A 25490-nucleotide genomic window follows, 5' to 3' on the forward strand; every position below is an offset into this window, starting at 1 on the left:
TTCTCCAAAAGGTAGTTATGTCTCAATATGAGTCCTCACCTTGCATCGCTGTCAGCTCCACAAGATTCCATCATCATTCCCTTCTCCATCAGTTAGTTCTCCAACCCGGTAAAAACAGCTGGGGGAATATAAATTTTAGTAAGCCTCAGAACTGCCCTGGGAAGACATATAAAACCAGGAAGATAGATGTATGTGTCACAATCCCAATGATTCCACTTGTCGCTCCAAGTACATTCAGTTCATTCCCTTCCCCTGGCCTCTGCCTTCACCTGTTTCACCCCTGCACGTATGGCCACAATCTTATTTCCATGCTAGTGGTTTTTAAGCAATCAGCAATGAGTACCCTGAAGACTTGGTGATGGGTCACCAAGGCTTGTAGAATGCTTTCTATAGGGATCCCTGGGTGGCGCAGCGGTTTGGCGCCTGCCTTTGGCCCAGGGTGCGATCCTGGAGACCCGGGATCGAATCCCACATCGGGCTCCCGGTGCATGGAGCCTGCTTCTCCCTCTGCCTCTCTCTCTGTAACTAACATAAATAAATAAATTTAAAAAAAAAAAAAAGAAGAATGTTTTCTATAACAACAATCTTGTCTTCCCTTTTTGGCTACTCCAGTGCATGATTACTGACGTTGTTAAATTGAAACATGAGGACACTTGTTAGGGTAGAAAATGTTGTAAAGATGACCAGAAATCTGAGATGTGAGCATATCCTTTAGTGGATCTCAAGAGGGACAGAAGGTGGAGGAGATGGTGTCAGTGCTGATATTACCAAGACCCCTCCAAGGGTGGTAAAGGTGCCAATAGAACAAAAGCCATGGGGGTGGTTACCTGGGAACCACTTGCCTTATGGATAGTGAGTTAACTAGGAGACTGTTGATTTTTACAGGTGTTTTTAAGAAAAAGAGTAAGAAAGTTGGACTTAACCCTAAAATAAAACTGAAACTTATGTTAAGAAACAACAGAATGTAGCACTATTTCAATTGCAATGGAATCTGGCTTTAGCTTTCACAAAGTAAAGGAAGTTTCAAATTACATGATTAAAACCATCTTCTTGAGGCTTAGGAGAAGAGTGGTCGGTGCATTTCCATTTTATGCGAGCCTTTTAAGGAGTGTTTATGCGTTTACTGTCAGCGCCTTGACAGAGCACCGTCTCCATCCCCACTGCCTCACAGGCTGGGCCAACTGCTCTCCACTTGCCAGCGCTGCCTCTGAGCAGGACCCATTACTCAGCATCTCCTCCGCATTTACATTTACGTAGAAGATTCTTCTGCTGTATTTTCCCATGTGCTCTTCTGTATCTTTGCCAGGGTCTTTCTCCTGAAGTGCTCCAGCTCTGGGTTCAAACATAGAAGTCAACTTCCTTGAAGCTAGCAGCCATTTTTTTCTCCATCTTCTGGTGGCGTTTAGGGCAATACTACAAATAAAAAGCCCATAAACTTGTGGACTGACTCACTAATAGATTTTTTTTCTGAGGTGCACGTCTCCACACTTTGGAACAGAATCCTGTTACTTAACTTCACTTAAATGTGTGTCCAAAGAGTTTCATGTTTCCTCATAGCCAATACTTAAAACAATGCCAGAACATAAAAGCACCTAATATTCCTGTCCTGTTTTGTTCTACCCCCCACACTTGACAAAGTCTCATTTTCCATACCTTCAGCCATTGTTTTTATGTGTCCACAACATAAGAATTGAAATGAACATTTATTGAATACTTCCCGTTTGCAGGATTTTGTGTTTAACATCTTTCAGCCTTTCTCCCCAACATCAGCTCTAGGAAGTTGGTACATTTTATAAACAGGGAAACTAAGACAATGCATTTTATCCAGACTGGCTTAAAGTTACCTAGAAAAATAAGTAGAGAGGAAGTAAAGAAATGAAACAAGAGTGGCAGACATTGGTGGTTATTGAAACCAAATGGTGATTGATTATAATGCAGTTTCAAAATACTATTCCTGCTACTTTTGTAAATGTTTGGAAATGCCCATAAAGGAAAAGTGTTAGAATTATAAAAATACAACTAATTAAATTTAAAACTTGGGAGAAATAGCATCTCTTCTTTATCTAACCTATGGTTAAGATTATTTGGGTACCTCTCCCTGTTACAGAAAATGCTCCTTATCGCTGAGCTCTCCACTAGAAGTCCACTGAAACCCTGGGTCGTTTGTTTCCAACCATTATTACCTACCCATTGCCTTAAATTGTTCAGATTTCCTTTAGCTTTCCTCCTGAGTATTGCATGGAAGCCTGAGTTGTATCCCAGGAAGACATAAGGGGATGTCATTTCAAATGCCATGAAATAATCTTTTTGCACTGTTCAGTTGTGATAATGTGTGCATTTCCCTGTAGCTTCTCTCCAGTGTAAACTGCTCTTTTTCCATGTTGTCTGCGCCGCCACCTCATTTTCTTGTTGTTAACTGAAGAATTGTTCATCTCTATTTAGACTTCAGATCTGCATCTGCTTTATGCTGTTCCATCTGTTCTGCATTGTAGTTTCTTTGTAATATATTAGGTGCTGGGTAACATTTAAAGAGACAGTCAAGTTAGGATGAGCCTTGAGCTTTCTTTCTATCTCTCTGTATCTCTGTATCTCTTCTATCTTAACAGAAATAGAAATGGTGTTTGTCACCAGGCAGAAATCACTTTACCTTTGAAAATTTGTGAAACTACTGTGTAAAACATTCTTTTTTCTTTCATTCTTTTAAGATTATTTTTCTCTTTACCTTCTTCCTTAGCACCACCCCAAACCCACTCTCAAAACTAAGTGACTTGGTGTCCCTGGGCTGATTGGAAGTCAAACACTTCCACACCAAAAGGACTCATATATAATGGATTAGAAATTCAAGGATTCCCCATGTGTCTGCATGTCTCTGATGCTCGGGGTAAGGAGCTATTGATCAGAAAAGGGCAATTTCCAATTTTTGGCTTCTGAATCAGCATACTCGAATTGAATTGAATCCTCTGTAGAGCAGCAGGATGATGCCTACCTTGTAGTATTGTCATGAAGATCACCTTTAAATTAAAAAGTTTCCAGCATAGGACCTGTCACCTCTTGTGGAAACTTCAGAAATGGTCAGTAGCTATAATTACTATTAATTCTATAAGTCACTGACAGCATGGGAAAGTGCTAACTATGGACCATAATAGCTACAAAAAAAAAAAAAAAATCATGTGTTTTCTTGGTTGCCAAATTAAGTTGAAACCAATTTTCACATTAACAGCAGGCATTCACTAACTTAGAAAACACAGCTACCAACGAGACTCCAAAAGAAGGTCTTTGAGGCTGATGCTCATTTAATGTGTCATATTCGCTTTGGGTGAAAACTTTTGCTGAAATGTGAGAGGATCGTTGGATTTATTTTTTCCTTTCTTGTCTACCCAACTGTCATTATGTGTATCCTCAGAGGTGGAAGTCTTCTGACCAGGGCTTGGTTAGGACAGGAGTTTCGTGCTTTGATTTTGTTTTGTGTTTGAGGTTTGTAATGAAGAATTCAGAAGGAGAATTGTTAGATGCTCTAGGGAAAGCACAGACGTCACCATACTTCTGTTTTCTGAAAGTTGAAAATGACAAAGAACAGCAATGCTAATAAGTGCTACTGTGTCTAGTCGAGTTCAAAAAATATAATTCACTACTTCTGAGGAAATCGAAGCCTTTGATGAGAGTAGCTTTTTTGACAAATGAAAAAATTCTAAAACTAGCTGAAAAAAATTTTTTTGTACCATCTGTATTCATTCATTTATACTTTTAGCAAACATTCATTGAACATCATCTTTGGCCAGGTATATTGTTAGACACTGGGATGCTAAAATGAACAAAACTATTGTTAAAAGGAAAGGAGTGGCTCAATGACATGCTATAATTTTAAGAGAGTTTTGAAAAGGAGCTGATTGTAAATGTATGGACTGGGTTTAGATAAAGTCATAAGGATGGTGCTAGTACTCCAGGCATCATGACAGTGGCGAGCTGTTACCACCCCTTGGCCTAAGTGGACAAGAGGAAGGAGTAAGTACTGGGACCTGGAGGAGGCTGGTCACAGCCATAGATAGATGCATGGCCTTATGCAGCAAGCTATAGGCAATCCAAGATGGCTTGCCCAAGGAGGTAGCCAAAGAGGATAAACTCTACCATTAGGCCTCTCCTACTATCTGAAACTCCTGCCTGTGCTGCCTGTTGGCAGGTTCCCCACTGGTAACCAGAGAGAAAGGGAGCCCACTGGTGCAATTCACAGAGGTCAGCCTCCCCGGGCACAGAGCAGAGTGGAGAAGGATCTGGAAAGGGCAGAGGTAAAAAATCAGCACAATATGACCTCCCTCAAGAGACTGCCAGTATAAGGTAGAAGACTGAGGCACAAGCAGATAATTTTAATACCCACAGTAATTAACATGGTACTGATATTTACAGAATAATAAGAGAGGCTGGATGACAAAGCTACCAGCTCTGCGGTACTAGGGAACATTTATTCTGGATCTCAAAAAATGAGTACAAGTTTGCTGGATGACAGAGGAAGAAGGAGGAATAGCACAAGGGGCAGAGGAAAAGGCAAGTATATAAATCACACAAATGGGCAAAGCCTGTTAGAAATCAAGCATGACTCTGGTACAAGGTATATAGGACACAGGGAAAGGACTTGGGATTCTGCAAGGCTTTGTTTGGACTGGAAGAGAATATTATCCAGAATCACTGCCACATGTCCAGCAAGCAAGTAAGATACTTCTGACCTGCAGGCTCTGAGAGAGGAGGTGTCTGTACATGCAGCACTTAGGATAGCATATGGCACATGTCCCATGCTCATAGCTCTTTGGAAAATGGATGGCAAAGTGAACCTAAGTCTCAAGACTGCATTTTAATTTATTAAAATTAAATTTGATATGGATTAGTTGTGAGTACTATTTTGATTCTTCTTTTTGTTCTGGAAATAAGTACATCTGCAGAACAGTGGTTTTGTGGAACAGGCATAGGATGAGGAGTCAGGACATCTATTCTTCACTAGAAATATCATTTAGCCTTCTCTGTCTCAGCAATCCTGTCTGTAAAGTGAAAATTGTGCTCACTCCCTCAGCTACCTCGTAAGATTATTGTGGAGATCAAATAGATCAAAGGTGCCTTGACAGGTATAAAGAACTTGACAGATAAGATGCAGTGATGCCTCCTCCTCCTGCATCAGTAGCTTCTGAGATGAGCCACATAAGTGAATTTTTCAAATAATGTAATGTTCCATTAACAAGGGTTCCTCATTCTCAGCACTATGTTCATTTGGAAGCAGAGTACTTCTCAGCAGCCGGAGTTGGGGGATGGAGTTCTACTCATTACAGGATATTTTGCAGCAGCCCTGGCTTCTTTTCATTGGCCATCAGCACCCACCCCTGCCCTCTACCCCTGCAGCTGGTTGTGACAACCAAAAATGTCTCCAGACTGCCAGATGTCCCCTAGAGGGCAAAATCATTCCCTGGTTGAGAACCACTGCATTGAACATTCATTTTTCAACCTTAACCATTCTAGATGGAAATCTTTCTAAAGTATGTCGGTCACATCCCTGCCCATTGAACATGGTCTCCTGAGTTGCTACATGAGAATACTGGCTGCAAGAATCAGAACATCTTCAAGGTGTCTTAGAATTATTTGCTCATATCCCTGGTCTGCTATATTTTTGTAGGCCTTGTGCCTGCATTTCATGCATTTTCTTTTCCCTCCCTCTCTTCCTGTGAGGCTGACAGCTGTCATTTTCCCGTAAGCTTCGAAGTGTACTAATTTGCTATTTCTAATCTGCTGAGGATTTAAAAAGCAGTTAGCTAGCTTTCCTAGAACGCATCTCAAATGAGAATCAACAGTCCCTGAGTTTGGGTGTTCAGGAGCCTGGCAGATGGACTTGGTCTGTGTGAGCTATGCAGTGGCCTTCCTGTTCTCACTTCCTAGCTCCTCTGCTGTTAGAGACATCTGCCAAGTAAGTATGGTGTCATCTTGATTATTATAATGTGACTGTATGATGTTACAAACATCAGCTTTCCCATATCCTTGATTTAGGATGAAATAAGAGGGTGTGGATATCTGATAACAGTTCACACATCCCTGCCAATTGCATACTAACACTACAGAGAACAATTAGTCTTTTACTTTTCCCACCACCTTCCTCACTCCTGCTTCTATCTCATAGAAATTATATGAGGGGCAGTGCATCATTTGTATTATCTGTGAGGCTGCACCGAGCACGGTAGAAAGTAAGCCAATAAGATAGCTTTGAGATCTTCAAATAAGTCTGATGTATTAGCACATCATCTAGTGGTGCCAGGCACATAGTAGGCCTGTCTGTGGAAGAGAACCCCTGAGTAAACACAAGAATATAGCCTCACTTTTCAGGTGTCAGTGGGAAAAAACTCATGTGAGGTGTGGCAAGCCAAAGATAAGGATTTCAAAACTCCAGATGAGGAAAGTGGTTTGTAGTGAAAGCATGGGCTAATCTCTCATGTCACAGATAAAGAGAGAACTGTAATAGTCCCAGAGACAGGGAAATAAAATGACTGAACGTCAGCCGGTTTCCTGTTCCACTGCAGTTCTCTTGAAAGTTCGCTGATTGGGGATGGCCCCGTGGATTCCAGCTCGCAGGACAAATCCACCTCCCATTATTTCCTCCGTTGCAAATGCTGATGTTTTTCACTGGGCAGGAGGAAAGGTTAAGATTCTCAGTGTCTGCCTGACACCGGTGGGTAGGATTCTCAGGTATCTCTAACAGCGCACTTGTTCACGTTGTTAGGCTATTTCTGTCTCCAGTAGCAAGGAATAATCCTTCACACCAGAATAAAGCAACCTGTAGGGGAACTTTTACCTGAATGGTGTGCAAGGTCAGAGAAAAGCATCCCATTTAAAAATGGCTCTGTACATAATAAGAAAGGGATCCATGTCCAATAGGACTCTAAACATCGGCAGAGGAATTGACTTGCTGCATTTTCTCAAGGTCATGACTGGTCTTAACAGTCCCCATGGGTGACAAGTTTCCAGATGGTGATTCTGGACCAGCCAGACCCTTGAGAAAGGAAGCCAAGCCTAAGCAGCTTACTCCGGGGAATATGAAACCTGAGATCATGCTGGTAGCAAGATCATCCTCAGGGCTTGTCCCAGAGTCCATGCTAACCCCAGAGTATGTCATCTCCTGAATGAATGAACTCTGGGATGCTGTGACTTGCAGATTTTATCCAATCACTTCAGTAAGGAGTTCCATTGAAGCCATCAAGACAATCTGACCTGGCCAAAGTCAGGAAAAGAGCCAGTTCTCAAAATATAAATTCTTAGAACATAGTAACCATCTATTTGTATTTTCCAAAAAGGCAACAGTAGTCAGAAAACATCTATGTGTCTTGGGCTCTGCAATCTCGACATTTCAGATAGGTCACTGGTTAATTGGGCTGGGTTAATGGTTCTTTTCATTATGGTGACTTTTGACCATCTTTCTGGCAGAAGGGGCCTGATTAAATCATGAGCTGCCGTGGGCGAAAGATATTGCTTCTATGGCATTTAGCCTCCCCAGAGACTACAGAGCGGGAATTACATGGAGTGACTTTGGAACATGGTGGGAACTTAGCTTTGTTTTGTCTACATTCACAACAAAGAGCGGCAGTCAGTGGTTCTGAGTGCCTTTTCTAAGGAGATGATCACACAGAATCTGTGGCAGTTTCTTGAGGCCGGTGTGTCTACAGTGGGAGCAAACAGGGGAATGGGCTCAGGATTAGAAAACTATCAGGAAATGAGGGCTGAGGGGGGTTGCTTAGGCAAAGGTGGGACCTGTGCAGTTGATAAATGAAAAACTCTTGGTTGAATTCTTGCAGTCTGCTCGAATCCAAAGTATCCTAAAAGAAAAACTCCTTGAGCAGTGAGTCTGTGACTCAAAAAAAATGCAGAGGCTTTAAAGAGAGCCAGAGATGTTAAAGAGGTCCTGCTGCCCATTTCATAATCATTTATTGAGTCCTTGCTAGGTGCTCACCATTTTCATATCTGTGATTTAAGAGAATTTTTACAAGCCTTTGAGATGTGAATTATTATCTTTATTTTGAAGATGGGAAAATGAGGGCTTCGTCCCCATTTGTCTTACACACCTTGGACTGAAATGACCTGTAGTAGCACCTTATTTAGGAATGGTAGAACTAAAATTGGAAAAGTGATTTTCTGATTCTGTTTTGTCCATTTCCTACTAGATGAAGTTCTTCTTATCCTTCATAAGTTAAAATAGTTTTTGAGTTCTAGTCCAGGAAACCAAACACCAGGAATAATCCTGTTTCAATGAGGGGGTAAAAAACAAAAGTCTTCTCAGAGGAAATGTAAAAAGAAGTCAACATATAGTCCATTTGTTACTTGTAGACTAACCACATGTTTACACTGGTTATAAAGAATAAGTTCTGTATATAGTAAGTAAATACATGTGTAGGTGTGTGTGTGTGTGTGTGTGTGTGTGTAACCTATTTATTTATGTATTCTGTACCCACTACACACAGAAAAATTCTGAAAGAATAGACATTAAAATGTTAACAATAGCTATCTCCAGAAAATAGGGTTTAGGGTCTCTTCATCGTATTTATTTATGTGTTTGTTGTTTGTTGTTTGTTTATTCCTAATCTAAAATTTGTTTCCTATAACGGAAATGGAGCACAAAGTATATTTCTCAGAGACAAGAAATAAAGAAGCCACACACCTGGCTTGTTTTAGATTCAGATGTATTTGATTTTCCCTCCTGTAGTTTGTTCTTTCATCAATATTGCTTTCATTACAATGATGCAGCACGAGTGATCAATTTGAAGGTGATTCTTATTAAAGTTTGATCAGGTATCAAGATTACAAAAGCATCAACTCAATAAAACTGAAGCCCATTGTGATAATTAGGATTGAGAGAACATTTGGGGAAGTCACTATGGGGAAGGAATAGAAATACCTAATCTAGAAGACCCTCACTGAGAGGCATCATTCTCGGGAAGGGGATGAGCAAGGAGAAATTAACACCAGAATTGTCCTTCACAACCCCTGAAATCAGTCTGGGAGAGGAATAAAGGACAAATCTCAAAGAAGGGCCCTAGAAAGATAGAAAAACATAGGCCAAGGAGACTAAGTAAAAACAAGTCCTGAGCTGTGTGGTGGAAAGTTTGAGGAACAGCACCTACATGCACTGGGCACTGGCGTGTTTGAAAGCCTAGTCATGTGGTGTGATCATGTAGGAAGCAGAGGGATTCTCATGGCTCATTTGTCATGGGAAGAAAGGGGCAGGCGAGTGGCACAGTAGGGGTGGAGGGGTGCAGGCGTGTGTAGGAGGAAGGAGCAAAGCCCCCAAGACAGAGCGAATGGAAACAATTTAGATATGTGTTATTAATTATTGTCTCCAAAGAGCTTGGTGTGGCAAGACAGATGATGACATAGGGGGTATTACTTAAATCCCTTCCAACATAGCTCACTGTCTCTTTCCATGTGGCATGAATCATAATCTCTGGAACTTTCTTGTTTCCAACAAGGAGGCTGCAACACTGATAAAGGCTATTGGGGAGATTGAGTGTTACATCACCGCCATTTTTGCAACTGTTCTTCACCTTCCTGTCAACCCAAGCCTGAAATACCCCAGGGTGGAAGCATTTGCTGCAACCTAATACTTGATAAATAGGGGATTGACTTGAATGATTTTTCAAAACTTAGATTATATTCTAAAATGAGTGGTTTCTGGCCCCCATTCCCACCATCCTTCTCTACATCTTTTATCTTTTTCCCACAACAGATGTGGCCAATTTTCGCATAGATGGAATCTATTTTACTTGCAAGAGAGTATGGTTTAAGCTTTATTATTGTTATGGTGGTGGTTGTCATTGTCATTTCAACTTCACCTATTTCTAGAAAGTGAGACAATTTTCTTGGATACAATAGAACCTTTCAACAAGATTGAAATGTAAGAACTTTTTAATAGAAGGGATAGTTACAAACTGTAAGCCCAAGTGTTACATTTTCCATTCTGGGCATTTTCTTCTTGGTGCGTAGCAAGTACTTGATAAACATTTTAGAATTAAGAATAATGGGTTTTGATTTCACATAATACACCTCTCTGTTGCCTATTAGTGTCCTATCCATTGGTCACATTATCTTCCTTTTCTGGGGCCACCTGGCGTTGGTTGGGAGATAGGTTAGTTGATTAATTAATGTGTTAATTCAACTAACTGAACACATGCTAAACCACAGATTATGTGAGGCCTGGGGAATGCATCACTACCCTGCATACATCTCAGCAGCAGTAACATCATTAGGAACATAAACATCCCCAAATTCCTGCTGTCCACCAGCCATGATTCCCAAGACAAGTTGGGGACCTACTGTTTGCAAGACAACTTGCTAAGCCATGAGATACAAAGACTCTATAGGATATCCTCATAAGTACAAGAAGAATGTAGGGTATTTTATTTTGAAATAAAAATACATAGTGCAGAACTTTATCATATTTTACTATAGATAATTTGCACTGAAATGGTACAAAATCTATCTTGTCGTTCATATTTTGGCACTGAGAAAACCGAATTTTGTATCTCAAAACTTAGAAACATGATGTATGTTGTCCAGAGAAATCGAACCTATAGGAACAGAGAGAATGGCGGTGAGGCGGGGGGGCTGATTTACTCTAAGAAATCAATTCACACAACGATGGAGGATGAGAAGTTGGCAGGCTAGAAGCCCAGGAGATCTGATAGCATAAGTTCTAATTCAAGTCAGGAGCCTGAGGCAGGAGAAGACTGATATCCCAACTCAAAGACAGGAAGAGAGAATCTTATCTATCCAGTCTTCTCTTCTACTGAGGTTTTCAATGGATTGGACGAGGCCCACCTACACTTAGGAGGGCAATCTCCTTTACTCACCCTACTGATTCAAATGTTCATCTCATCCAGGAACACCCTCACTGGCACAGCCAGAAATAATGTTGAACCAAACATCGAGCTGACTTGTGAAATTAACCATCATATGTGACTTACCTGCGATTGCACTCCCATGAAGAGGGAGTCTAAAGCACACTGCTCTTCCAGGAGGTTTCTCATTGAAACATCAGCCACTCCCAACTCTGCTTAGTTTTGGCACACATAAAAGATGGACTATGTTTGGATATGCATTATCTAGGGTTGGCTCGCAAAGAATATCCCATCTCTCCACATTGGCCAAAAGGCTCTCATTTCCCCGATGGGAGCTTCCTGCTCTCCCCCATCAGAGCTGCCCAAGAGGTGCCTGTGCTCGGCTCAGCTTCTCATTACGTGGAGCCCCTCTTCCTTTCTCTGTGCCATCACACTCTGCTTACCCCATGGCCATGTTCCATAGCAATTCCCACAGGACTGGGCCCACTGCAGGGATTAGCACAGCAGCTGGGTCCCACAGAGGACAAAGGATGGGACTTGCCTTATCTCTGAAGGCTTGGCACAGCCTCTAGCTCGTGTGGGGATGGGACAGCTTGGGCCTCCTGTGTGTTCCCAATGCCTGCCTGGTACAGTCACTGGCCTTAAATAGACAATCCATCAGGATTTGCTAGATGAAGGGAAGAGAGGGCAGGAAGGTGTGGGGAAGGAGAGATGTGGGAAAGGGAAGAAGACAAAGAAAGGGGAGTAGAAAAAGTGAAGCGTAAGCGAAAGGAGAAGGAAGGAGAAAGAAATGAGAACAACCAGAGGGAAGAAAAGAGAAGCCCAAAAAGCAAGCAAGGCAGCAGAAAGGGTGCTGGGGCTGGGCAGGGTAGGTACATGACCCTACCCCAGGTAGAGGAGCACCATTTGGAGCCAAAAGGAAATAACTTTGAACAAGTCACCAGCCTTCGTGGACCGTGGAGGAAGGCTTTATTAACATGTGACAGGAGGGGATCAGGCCAGATTCCCCAGAGCCCCTCTCTACATGAGCACCCCTGCTGCCACGCTGGTCGTCCAAGGATTAACAGAAGCCACCTGGCAGCCAGCCCTCTGACCCAACCCCATTCTCCGTTCATCTTCCCCAGTCTTTATTTCTTGCTAGGTGCAGAAGTGCCCTAGATGAACAACATAGGGAAGAAAGCACAACTACGGTTTCCATAGGAGCTAAATTGCAGCACACAGAGAGAATTTGAGGACAAATCTGACTTCCCGTAGCCTCTTCTTGAAATCCAAGATCCACGCCTTCTGCAGCACCCAGGCAGAGCCCGACTCAGAAGCTTCAGAAAGGAGAATGTAAAATGAAATATAGATATTTATAATTGAAGTATCTCTCCCCCTGGGTATCTGTCTCTCTCTCTCTTTTTTAAACGAAAATTCAGTCAACTGAATATTTAGCTCCCCAAGGAAGACTCAGCTGTCGATTACACTGTGCGTATGGGGAGACACTCTAACCGAAAATGACACCTGCTCATGGCTAATGATCACCTTGCACAGGATCAGTACAAGAAAAGGTCTTTGAGGTCGGCCCCTTTTGAGCTTCGAATTAGATATTAGGTACAGAATATAGCTAAAAGCATTTCGTATGAGCCTGCAAACCAAATGGGCGCCAATCCAATTTTATACATGTACAGGTATATCAAATAAATTTAATTTCCCCATTGAAGATGCTTGCTTTTAATTCTGGGGCCAGCAGTGCAGAACAGTTTTGAAGATTAAATTTCCATTCCGCGAAAGAAGTAGTCGGGGATAGAACTTCTAAAGCAAGAGTAACCAAAAAGCAAAGATTTTCGGAGCTCACAGAGAAGGTGGGGGCAGAGGAAGATCTAGGGAGCACTAGACAGATGAGAAACCTTCAGGGGCGAGATTACCCCTGCCATCTTCTTTCAAATCAGATAATTACCTTATTTATAACCAAAGCAGGGCTGACTTTGATAACGTGATTGCAGCATGGGGACCCTGCTGTTATCGGAGATACCTGGTGCTCCTCTGTGTTATATGTGACTGCCCAACATCCTTAAGGCATAATTTTAAGACCAAACTTAAAGGTTTTAAAGAATAATCCTAAATCACTTCTTCCAGAAAGGGTTTCCTAGTTTCGGCCATCATCTGACCACTCCAGCTTGTGACTCACAGACTCAGACCAGGTGCTCATCTCCGTGACGGCAACTGGAATGTGACGTAGTGTTGCCTCAGGGTTAAGCCCTGCAACCTCAGGTAGTTTACTTAACCTCTGTGTATTAAGGTTTTGTGCATTTTAAGTGGAAATAATAATAGCAGGGACAGGAGGATTGAGTGCAAAATATTTAAACCGGTACTTGGCACACACAATAAATGTCATAAGGTAAATATCACAGGGCTGTGGGGGACAGACCCTGTCTTTGACTCTAGAACTTAGCCCAGCTTAGCAGCAAAAATCAGTTGATTGTCTGGCTTTCAATCTCAATGTTTCATCTGCCCAGCATTCCATACTTCAAGCCCTGTATGGGTTTTGAGGGGCACTCAGCAAACTGAGCAAGTTTACTCTATGCCCGTGTATTGTGTGCCCACCGCATAACAAATACTGTTCCAGGTCCTTGGTAGAAAATACTCTAGTTTATTCTTATGTAACCCTCTTATGTTTTCTGATCTAAATATTAGGAAAGTGACACACAGAGTTTAAATGGCAGACTTAAGGTGATAAGCAGGTGTTTAAAGAGACAGGATTTTAACAGGGCCCTCCAACTCCATGCTTTTCCCACTTTCATGTACCAGGGATTGGATGTCCAAATGGTGTGCCGGCACCCTGGCATGCTCTGCCTACTGACACAGACGGCTCTCCCATGTGATCGAGGCGATTCTGAGGCAGCCTAACTGCCTGTCCCTCCTGCCCCAGAGGCCAGACACTCCCCTTAAATTCAGACACAGGGGGATTTGCTCAGCTTTTCCTGCAGCCTCCCATCAGGCCTCCCACCCCAAAACCTGGAGCATGGAATTGCCTGTTTGCTTAGAGGCTCCAGGTCACCCAGTTAGTGACGAGGCCAACAGCAAGCACTCTGGGCCTCGAACGCCTTCCACCCATGACTCCATCAGAAGTTTGTGGTGTGGTTGAAAAATAATCCTATTTAAAGTTTATGTGTCATCTGTGCTCACTCTCAGGAACCATCGCTGCTGCTACAAGCAGGAGCGAAGGGAGCCTGCTGGCATATAGACAGTACACAGAAATCCTAGAATTACTGCATGTCTTTTATTAATGAGAAGCTAGCTACCGTTAGAATTATCTTTTTTGCTTTCTAAAATACAAAATCTTTTAGGAATTACTGTTGTATAGGATTTCTAAAGTGATTTATGAGAATTGAAAACTGCTGGTGAAGAAAAATATGTATGTGTGTATGGATATATATGTATATTCCTTTTTAATAAAGTGAAATAACTCAGTTCAAGTAGTATTTTGACAATAAGAGCAGTTCCATTCAACGGATGGTCCTTGAGCATGAACAGATTCTCATGAATAAAGAGGTGCTCATAGCTGTATTTATCTTACAATGGATTTGTTTTAGTGAGTTGAGTATTTTAAGGAGAAGCGTATGTTAAGGACTTAAAAGAATGTTTTAATAAAGATTTCTGGGGCCTTTTGTTAGTACTGATCATATTTTAATTGGCCTCCATTTGTTGCACTTATGTTTCAGAAGAAGGTGTATGTCTTCTGATGTTTAAAAAAAACAAAGTCACCTACTCATTAATCATTTTATCAGATAGTGGCCAAAACAGACAGTGGACTAAGACCAGGTTGGCCATTATACAGTCTTATTACCATTAGATCCTGCCTGTGCAATGGCAGACGTCAAAAATCAATCTGAGCAATCTAACAGATGCCTGTTAGATCTCTGTCAGTTAAGCTTCTGCCTTCGGCTCAGGTCATGATTTTGAGGTCCTGGGATCGAGCCCTGAGTTGGGTTCCCTGCTCAACAAGGAGTCTGCTTCTCCCTCTCCTCTGCTCCTCTTCCCTCTTGGGTTCTCTCATGCTCTTTATGTTTCTCAAATAAATGAATAAAATATTTTTTAAAAATCTATTGAGCAATCTTAACATTCTTTTCAACACTACTCTTCATGCAACACCACTCCTATGTAACACCATACTTGAAGAGTTCCCAAAGCCTGAGACCAGGGCATTTGACTCCAGCTCCCCACCATTGTGAGTACATGTTATTCATTGCCTGGAGGCCTATCTAGTCCCTACTCCACCCTCATAAAGCATTGCTTACACACACACACACACACACACACACACACACACACACACACAAAGACACCAACCCATTGCTGTTGGCCACCAGTCTGAACCTGGGCTAACAATACTTTTGTCTTTCCATAGTTGGAGCCAATGTTCATACAAGAGTCGCCAAGAGTAAGAATAGGATTCCATGTAGAATAATAAAGATTGAAATATTCACTGTGGAAATCACACCGTGTGATCCATATATTATCAGCAGAAGTGGAATAGTAGCTTTCAGGGTAGGAAAATAATTGACCATTTGGAGTCAGGCTCCAAATGTGTAGGGTAAGGAAAGCACAGTTCCTACCGTATATAAATTTCATGTCTTCTGCTGCTGAAATGTCCTTACTCATCTGTCTGTAGAGACACTATCCCAGTCTGCCACTTACCATCTCTTACCCTAACTTCTATAAAAATCTCAGCCAACAGTAAGCTTGTCAAGGGCAGGGACTGTGTCTGTTTCCTTATCATTCATTGTTATGAGTGCCTAGTACCATTTGGCATCATGAGTATGTGTGAATGATTTCAACCTCCCTAACTGAGCTCCCTGCCTCCTCTAATTATATCTTCCACCTTACAGCTATATGTAAATCTAGATACATAGATACTCTCCTGCCTAAAGCCTTATCTTCTTTTCACCCACTGAATGAAACCCAAATTGCTCTCCAGCTACATTGCTAACCAGCCAAGCATTGCACTTTATTATCTAGTAATACTAAACTTTGAAGTTCCCCACAAAAACCATATAGTTCATGGCTTTGGGTCTTTACTCCTAAGGTTCCCTCTGCCTGAAACTCTTTTCCCATCTAACTCTAGTTCACTCTTCAAAACTCATTTCTTTAGAAATGCTTCCCTTGGGGTACCTGGGGGGCTCAGTTGGTTGAGCATCCAGCTCTTGACCTTGACTCTGGTCATGATCTCAGGGTCATGAGATTGAGTCCCATGTAAGGCTCCCGGCTCAGTGAGGAGTCTGCTTCCCTCCTCGCCTTCCCCTTTCCCCTGTTAGCAGGCTTATACTCTTTCCCTCTCTCTCTCTCTCTACCTCTTTCTCTCTATAAGATAAATAAATCTAGAAAGAAAAGAAAAGAAAGAAAAGAAAAGAAAAGAAAAGAAAAGAAAAGAAAAGAAAAGAAAAGAAAAGAAAAGAAAGAAAAGAAAAGAGAAAAGCTTTCCTGTATCCCAGAGTTAGGGTCAGTGCCTCTCTAAAATTTCATGTCACTCTGTTCATATTTTTATCATAACACTCACTTTATGATATTGGAATGATCTATTTTTATATTTTCTTAAATGATGGTGTTTTTGCTGCATGATACAGAAAATCCAACTCAGAATGTATTGGTCCACATAAATGAAGAGCTATGAGGCTTCAGGTATACTTTAATCCAGAGATTCATAGTCACTAGGCTTCGTTTTTACGTATTTCTTTTGGCCCTGTCTTCCTAGATTTACCCTCAGATTATTCCCTCATGGTATCAAAGTGATTGCCAAGTTTTCTCAGTGATATTCAGATGATGAGAAAGAATTTATCTTTCCCTCACTAGCCAATGAAAGCTCTAACTGATTAAGTCACTGAAAAGACTAGTGCCCTTCCCTAAATCAATCATGAGTACAAAAGAAATGAGAGTCTGCTCATTGGCCAAGACTCTGTGGCTGAAACGTTCAGATCCTTGTAGGAAGGGGTAAGAAGTAAAGATACTTTGGAAGCCATCAACAATATTAAGTGTACTTTCCAATGAGACCAGGTTCCTAATGGTCTTGCATTCCCTGCCACAGTCGTCTTTGGGTTCCAAGTATGTAGCACAGAGCTTGCAACATGCAGAGCAGGCCATCAATTTATATTTGCTTACCTGAAGGAAATTGACCCTTCCTGGAACTGAAAAACACATCTGTATCCATGCCCACCTTTATCTATGCTTCTCACTTTAGCCCTGCAGATCCACCTCCATGCTGACTACTTCCTACAGCTACTTCTTACCTTTCCACTTTATGAAATCTGCTTAAAATGAGTCCCCACTTCCCTTATCCTGGGTTGTTCTTTCTCAATCAAATTCACCTTAACTGCACTCACCTCACCCCCACCCCAATTCCAAAAAGATCTTGTTTAGAGGTTCTCTAAAGTTTCCCTGCAATTTGAAGATTCTATGATAAATGTACAAACATATCACCCCAAATGATGGAAATATCAAAAAAAGAATGGTTTGTCAGCCAGTCTTTTTATTTATTTAATATTCCCTGAAGGTAGCTGCTATATGTCTTTTGATTGTTTCTTCAAAAGAAAGAGCATAACAGAGTACAAAGAGACTAGACTTTGCAAACAGGCCTGGGTCAAATGCTGGTACCATCACTTCTTAACTCTGTGAAATGTTGGGCAAGTGATTTAATCTTTCTGAGCTCAGCCCCCTCCTGTGTCAAATGGGGATAATAATACTCACCTCCCAGGATTATAATAAGGGTTAAATAAGATAAGCTATATAATGTGGCTGGGACAGTACACGGTCAATTGATGTCACTTCCCTCCTCTGTGCCATCCAGAGTGCATTATTGGCACATCTAACTTGAGTTCCACAATTCTTTCCAATTTTCCTGTGATCCAGGCTGTTGAAGAAGCTCATTGTTACTGAAGGTTGGTCTGCCCTCCCAATGTCTAAGCATGGGAACTTGAGACTCGTTAGCAATCTTTGAGAACTTCTCCAGTTCTCTCCAAAGGCTGATATCTGCCTACTTTGGCATGCCCTGGTTTTGTTTTCTGGGTGAAGCAGAAAATAGCTTGCCAGCTGTGGTCACTTTAAAGAAATAGGATGGTGTGAGAGTCAGGACCACCTAAGAGTCTACAAAGCTTTAAGTGTCCTCAGGGTCCCTCCATCTCGAGGTTCTGGCTTCTACACATGCTGTCTCCCTGATATAAAACTCAGCATCATCTCCTAGTTCCAAAAATAAACTTTACTTAAAATTGTGGCAGAGAAGGGAAGTTCTTTATCGACCTCAAACAACATCAGATTTTATCATTAAAGATCCTGTTTCTAGAACCCCACATAGGGCTGTACCTGGTTATTCCTTCAGCCCTTCTTACCTCCTCTGGATTCCTGTCTCAATAATCTCTTCCCAGTGTTTGCTCTACTTTCCTTTTGGGAGCAAACAAAATCTCATTCAATGTAGTTTATCATCAGTTTTTGTGATTTTGACAACTAATCTCATACCCTGGGAGCTCATCAAAAAATTTTATTGAACAAAGATAGTTCCCTTCTTCAGAAGAATTCTAATGTCAGCTATTAGTAGTCATTATTAATAACATATTCATCTTATATATAAATGTGAATGGATTTTTTTTTCTGCAAAATGTACAGAAAGGGCTATCCCATGGAAAGGACTGCAAATGTTCTAAAATTCTAGTGACTACAAAACAGAAACTAATGGCTTTATTTGACACCTGAATAGGAAGAGGGCAGATATCTTAAGTGTTCCTTACCAGTGGACTTCCAAGAGGAAAAACAGATTTGGCAGCCCTTAGACTAAGACATTTTTAACACTTGCATTTCTTGGGAAGCCAATGAAAAAAAATCATTACCCAAGTATACCATTTTCTCTCTCTTTGTACAGAATTCTTTCTTTTGGTAAATACAGTTGCCAAGGCTCAACTCTTTAAAGTTCTGCCCCCTTTCTATTTTCATGACAAGGACAACTAGAAACAAGGACTTCCAGTTATCTTTCAGGGACACGAGTCTTCACAGCCCCACACCATGGGCATGTGTGCAGATTACTAAGATAGAAAAACATGGCACTTATTTTTAATATTTTGCCATCTCTACATCCAGCATGGGGCTCAAATGCCCAAGAGTCACATGCTCCACCAAATGAGCCAGCCACACACTCCACCTGTCTTCAGGATTCTTAAGTAAAGTCATTTGCCTTTGTCCATCCTCAATAGTTAAGAAATAGACCTACAAGCCAGCAATTGCACCACTAGGTATTTACCCAAAGGATACAAAAATACTGATTCAAAGGGACACATGCACCCCAATGTTTATAGCAGTATTATCTCCAATGGCCAAATTATGGAAACAGTGTAAATGTCCACAGATTGATGAATGGATAAAGAAGATGTGGTATATATATATATATATAATGAAATATTACTCAGCCATAAAAAAGGACAAAATCTTGTCATTTGCAATGACGTGTTAGAGCTAGAGAGTATTACACCAAGCAAAATAAGTCAGAGAAAGATATACCATATGGTTTCACTCATATGTGGAATTTAAGAAACAACAACAACAAAATGAGCATTGGGGAAAAAAAGCAAGAGAGAGGCAAACCAAGAAACAGACTCTTAACTTTAGAGAACAAACTGATGGTTACAGAGGGAAGGTGGGTGGGAGGATGGGTTAAATAGGTGGTAGGGATTAAGGCATGTGATGACCACTGGAGAGTTGTATGGAAATGTTGAATCACTATACTGTACATCTGAAACTAATATTGCAATGTATGCTAACTGGAATTTAAATAGAAACTAAATTTAAAAAAGGAATGTATGTCCATTTTGTCCATTATGGAAAGTCTAGAATATGCAGGTGCACAAAAGAAGAAAATAATAGTTGAATCCCTTTCCAGAAGTATATAGAAATAACCACTGTTATTATTTCATTGCCGATGCTTTTGACTTTGCAGGTGTATATGTGCACTTGGGTATACAGTTTTTATAAAAATGAATCATAGTTTTTACATGAAGGTTTTCTTTTTAGACATCAGGTACACAGGGTTGAGTTAACGTCACTACTTGGTTCATGGCATACAATTTTTTCAGGTCTTTCAAAGGACTCTTGTTGGGTTTACCTCTCCTTTCTCTTTCCAAATTTCATTTCCAATCCTACCCACCATCCACTTAAGCAAAAACTCCAGTGTGTTTGATATATTATTAATATATACTGTCATTTTGTATGAATGTTTATAATCCATTATGCAAATGATATTGTGTTATAGACCTTCCAGTTTCTTTTTTTCCATTCAATATTTGAAATCTCTCCGTGTTGCTTGCTATATGTATATCTAGTCTATAGTCCTATTGCTGCTTAGCATTTCCTCACATTTCACTTAGCTACAACCCTACATATGCTTGGGTTGCCTTCATACAAAGGCCTGGGAAGAATTTATCTACTCTGGACCAAGGGTGGAGATTTCTGGGTCATAAAGGTACCTTTGTGTCTAATTGCTCCAGTTGGTGCCAGATTATTGCTCATAAGGGTGAACCAGTGTATATTCCCTCTGGAGTGGTTGTCATTATCTAGATTTCTAATTTTTGCCAATCTGATAGGTGTAAAGTGGTATCTGGCTGTTTTACCTTATGTTTTCTGATAACCAAGGAATTTGAGCATAGCCTTTCATACTTCTTAGGCAGTTAGATTTCCCCATTCCAAGATTAGACTTTTTAAAGCCTTGGATTATTTAGGATGGAAGGTTTCCTGCCTCTTGTTCTGCTTATTTGTCTGACTTTCTTGCAGATTTAAGATAATACGTACTTTGGGGCACCTGGGTGGCTCAGTTAAGTATCTGATTCTTGATTTTGGTTCAGGTGATGATCTCAGGGTCATGAGATCAAGCCCTGCATGGAGTTTTGCACACAGTAGGGAGTATGCTTGAGATTCTCTCCTTTTCCCTCTGCCCTTCCCCCCCCCACTCCAACACACTCGTGTGTACTCTCTCTCTCTCTAAAATAAATAAACAAATCTTTTTACAAAAAGATAATACTTTAAGGTTTTTGACAGTGCTTGTGTTTTGACGATCTGTTATCTTTCTAAAAACCCTGAAAACTAGGTGAAACAGGTATTATTCTCCCCATTTCATGAACGAGGAAACTGATTTGACTCATTGACATGTAGTTACCTGCCCAAGTTCATATAGCTAATTGGTGAGCAAGCCAAGATCAACAGTCAAACCTCTTGTCCCCTGTGCAGCTTATTAAGAGTTAGGATTGTTTCCAACAAAGAAGAATTATCTTAAACTTCTGCATAAAAGAGTCATTCACTGCCTGATGAGATAGTCACATCAAAACATGTTTTAATAAATCTGGATTGACTTATCATTTTGGTCTGAGATATGAGCCAAATGGTCTTCTTAATAAAGGTAGAGGTGTCGGTGTGGGAAAGGGTCCTCATCTCTTTGAACACTGTTGTGGGAGATAAGTTTCCTTGTTGAATCTTATTCTGAAGATGGTGACTGCAGATAAATAATGGTTTTCAAGGGAAACTGTCTTCCACACTTGCCCTCAACTCAGAGATGGAATGAATCATAGGGCCAAGAAGAGCATAAACCTGGATATGCAGATGGGAAGCAGGAATAGTTTCCAATCACTGTCACATCAAAAAATGTCATCCCAGAAAATGAGTATGTAGTTCATTTTGACCTCAGTGCAGACCATAAAAGGACAGATTCAAGAGAAATGTTGGACTCTGGCCCCTAAAATCAATTCCCAGGGATGGGACTAATGAGCTAGAGGTCAGGTGATTGTTGTAGGGGAAGGTGAAGCCCAGCTCTGGGCTCCTGCTGGTGAAGGAAAAGGTAATTGAATGATGGGGTGATGGAGGACTCATTCTTCAGTGTGATCTTAATTACATTACAAAATGCTGTTCATCAGCATTTTGTGGACAAGGAGAGGAAAGCTCTGTTGGCTGCTGGTTGGTTAAGGCTTTTTAATCCTGGCATATCCTTCAGCACCACGGGCAACAACAGGCAAAACCCGTGTTCTTTGACTGAGCATGTCTTCCTCATAAAAAGACTCCTTCTGTATAATCCAACTAAGCAAAGCTTATGGTTGGTGCTTTAAGAAGAATGAGTATTTCAGATATTTGCCAAAATGAGCTCCCAAGATTGTGATAGCAATAATAATTATAACTTCCAAATACTGACTGCTTACTGTATGCCAAGCATTGTGTTGAACAAGCATCATTTTATTTACTCTGGAGAGAAAAAAAACTTGGGCATATGTACTATTATTATCCCCCTTTTGCAGATAAGGAAATTGAGACTTAGGGAGATGGAATGAGTAGCCCAAGGTTACAAAGCTAATAACCAGCAAAACTGTAATGCAAATCCAGAACTGTCTGACTCTGAAGATGAGTTTCTGTGCTCTCAAAATTTGTATTCATTATCTATTTCTGCATAACAAATTGCCCCCCAAAATAACAACAAATGTTATTATTTCTTATGAGGGTTACAAATTTAAGAGAGGCTTGGTTGGATGTTTCTGGCTCAGAAACGCTCATGAAGTTGCAGTAAAGGTGTCAACCAGCTCCTCACTATGTGAGTCTTTCTGGAGAGCTACCTGAGTTTCCTCCATAAAATAAAGATATCCTCAGGGTTTTTATGAGGATCAACTGAGACAACCTATGAAAAAGTGCTATGGAAGCTGAAATAGCAATAATATTATATGAATTTATCACCATCTTGCATAGAGCATTCAGGGAAGTGGAGATATCCCTGACTCCTGCAGAAGAATAACCAAGATCATGCCTGATTCACTCCATGCCCTAGGAAAAAAGCCCAGCACCTATGAAGGGGACATCTAATCCAGGACACTTTAGAGTGAAGAAGACAAGGAAACCAAGCTTCTGCACATAGCCCCCATGAGACAGTTGATAGTCAGTGGTCTGACTGGGCTTCCCTGCTTTCCCTTATAATGAAAAGAAGGGGGGGCGGGAGAGGTATTCTTACTTAGAGAGACCTGGTAGCTTCTAGAAAGTAGGCACTCAACCCCTTTTGCTTTCTGGTGCAAGATGTTGAGATTTAAACCAGGGTGGAAGTAACAAATGGCCTGGATAGAAAATGAAGCCAGAGCTTAGCCTGAGAGGAGACTGTGGTAAAAAGTCTATGTTGTAAGACAGACTCATTTGTGCCCATTTTTGTTATGAGGAAACTAATGCTCATTGAAGTTCTTTAATCTGCAGAATGACATATTTTGTGTGTAAAGCACATAGAAGACTGGCACACAGGAGGTATTCTAAATAGAAATTTAGGGGTAATTTTCATTATGACTGTCATCATTCTAATCTCATATGGTTGTTTTGAGGATCAAGATAACATATCCTATTGCTTATTAGATTATAAGCTCCATGATCTTGCTCCAGGGTATCTTGTATAGTTTGAGACTTTGTGTGTCTGTCTTATTACTGTATTCCCAGCATCTATAAATGGACCTAACACTAACCTGGTATATAGAGGCACTCTATGATTGCTAGTTCTTAGCATTTTCATCATTACCTGTATCATCAACACCATCATTATCACCACTACCATCAGCACTACCATCTCCAAGACATAAGATGATTCAATAATGTTCTTAATCTGTGAACCTGAGACTTAATTCTTTTTTGCTTCAGGTAGCCTTCGTTCACAGAGGAGTCTGTGTCTCTTTCCCATAGTAACAAAAAAGGTACTCTGCCATATTGGTATTATGTTATGTTTCAAGGCAAAACAAAACCAAAACCAAATCCCCAGGAAATTTTAATAAGCCCTGTCACCAAGTTCATCATAATATGTTGGAATTCTGTTACCCTGGTATTGGATCCCATCTCTACTATTTACTATGTGGCCTTGGATAAGTTACCAACCTTCTCTGGCCCTCCATGGTCTCATGTATAAAATGAAAACATAAAACCAACCAAATTCCAATATGACTGTTGTAAGGAATAACAGATTCTCTTTGCCAGATTTCTTGCATGCACCCTTTCCATAGCAGGTAGATGCCCAATAAGTATTTATGGAATAAACGTGTTGATTAAATGAATGCTGTAATTTTATCTCCAACTTCACTTCTCACTCTAAAACTTGGGTCTGCATGAAAGGAAGATGAGATCCTTTTAAAGTCTGGGGAATTCTGATGGAGTAGAATATACAGGTTCCAGGACTCATTGTAAGTTTGGGCAAGTCACAAGGTCTGATTCAGAGTCTCATGAGACTTACCCACAAAATAGGAGGAATTGATGGCTGCACAAAATGTGGATGTACTTAATTCCCCTGGCCTACACATTTAAAAATAGTTAAAATGATAAATTTTATGTTATGTATATTTTATAACAAAATGGAAAAAAAAAGAGGAAAATCTTAGCTGGCTGGAATATTAGCTTTCTGAACTTGAGACAAATACTATTGGCTAGCAAAAATTATCTTTTACTGTGTGCCAGGCACTGCCCACATGTCAAAAGCATGATATTATGTAATGCTTTTAGTGGTCCTGTGAGTGAGGGAGAATTCTTACCCCCATTGTACAGATGGGAACATACAATCTCAAGCTAGTGTTTCTAGAGATGAGATTTGAACCAATCACAAATGCAGTCAGCTCAGATCCTGGTCAAGAAGAACCTTAATAGAGAAGAAGTATCAAGCCCAGTCAGAGTTTGAGAAAGGCCCTGGCTACTTCTCTTCTTTGAAGCTCCAGTATATTGGAATAGAGGGAAAGAGGGAATGAGGAAAAGGAAGAATCAAGACAGAAGAAAAAAAATGAACACAGTTAACAATATTTTGCTCTTTTTAAAATATTGACATTTAATTGTTATTTTTGTGTGATTCTAATGATAATGAAAATATTCTATTGAGCGATGACATCAAAAGTCCGAATCAAGAGCCCACAAATTTGGGAGGTCTGAGCAGTTTCCAGCCTCTGCCTCTTTCTTCCCATCCTCCAGTTCGTGTGGAGAGAGGCTCTGAGTGACACTGTGATGTAGCCTCAGGGGGCTCATCTTTGTGTACCTGTGGATTATAGATGGGACTTTGAGGACTCCAGAGCTGGAGAGGAACTGGCAAGTCTAAGGCTCCCATCAAGTCATTAGCTTGACAAGATAGAGCTATCAGGACCACATTTCAGGAAAGGTTGTAAGGTGGCTCCCACCTAGTCCCCTGTCATGGACTTGATGGAGTCTTAAAATAGCTGTAGCATTAAAATAACTAATTAATAAGTTGTAGTAGTCATAGTAATACTAATAATAACAATAATAACAGCAGCTAACACACAGAAGGCTTATGTCTGATGATAAGCACGTTATGCATAGCCCACTCATTCCTCCCAACAATTCAGTTGGGTAGGTACAATCATTCATCATCATCTTAAATATGAGGAAACAGCTGCATGTAGAAATTAAATAATTTGCCCAAGGTCACAAGGTTTTTAGACAAAATGGAATTACACAGTGGCTACCATTTATGTCATATTTATAGTGGAGTTGTATGGAACAATTCATGTGAACATTTAACCCAGAGCCTTACAGCCACCCCAGGAAGAAGGTCCTATGACTACTCTCCTTAATTTACCAACAGTAAAAGCATGGCTTATGGAAGGCAAGAAACTGGCTAAAAATACA

General features: G+C 40.8%; 1 protein-coding gene across 8 annotated transcripts in view; it reads left to right on the plus strand.

Moving 5' to 3' along the window:
* The window catches only part of SAMD12 (sterile alpha motif domain containing 12), a 372850-nt gene that overhangs the window by 309213 nt on the left and 38147 nt on the right, over nucleotides 1–25490 (plus strand). Inside the window, exon 5 of one of the 8 annotated variants that reach the window (XR_011996531.1) lies at nucleotides 12972–13106. The exons of the other annotated variants lie outside the window; for them this stretch is intronic. The gene's annotated coding sequence lies outside the window, so the exon portion shown is untranslated. The remainder of the gene's footprint in view (nucleotides 1–12971; nucleotides 13107–25490) is intronic. 8 annotated transcript variants of the gene reach the window in all.

The sequence above is a fragment of the Vulpes vulpes genome, chromosome 13, assembly GCF_048418805.1.
Source record: "Vulpes vulpes isolate BD-2025 chromosome 13, VulVul3, whole genome shotgun sequence".
NCBI classification, from domain to species: domain Eukaryota; kingdom Metazoa; phylum Chordata; class Mammalia; order Carnivora; family Canidae; genus Vulpes; species Vulpes vulpes.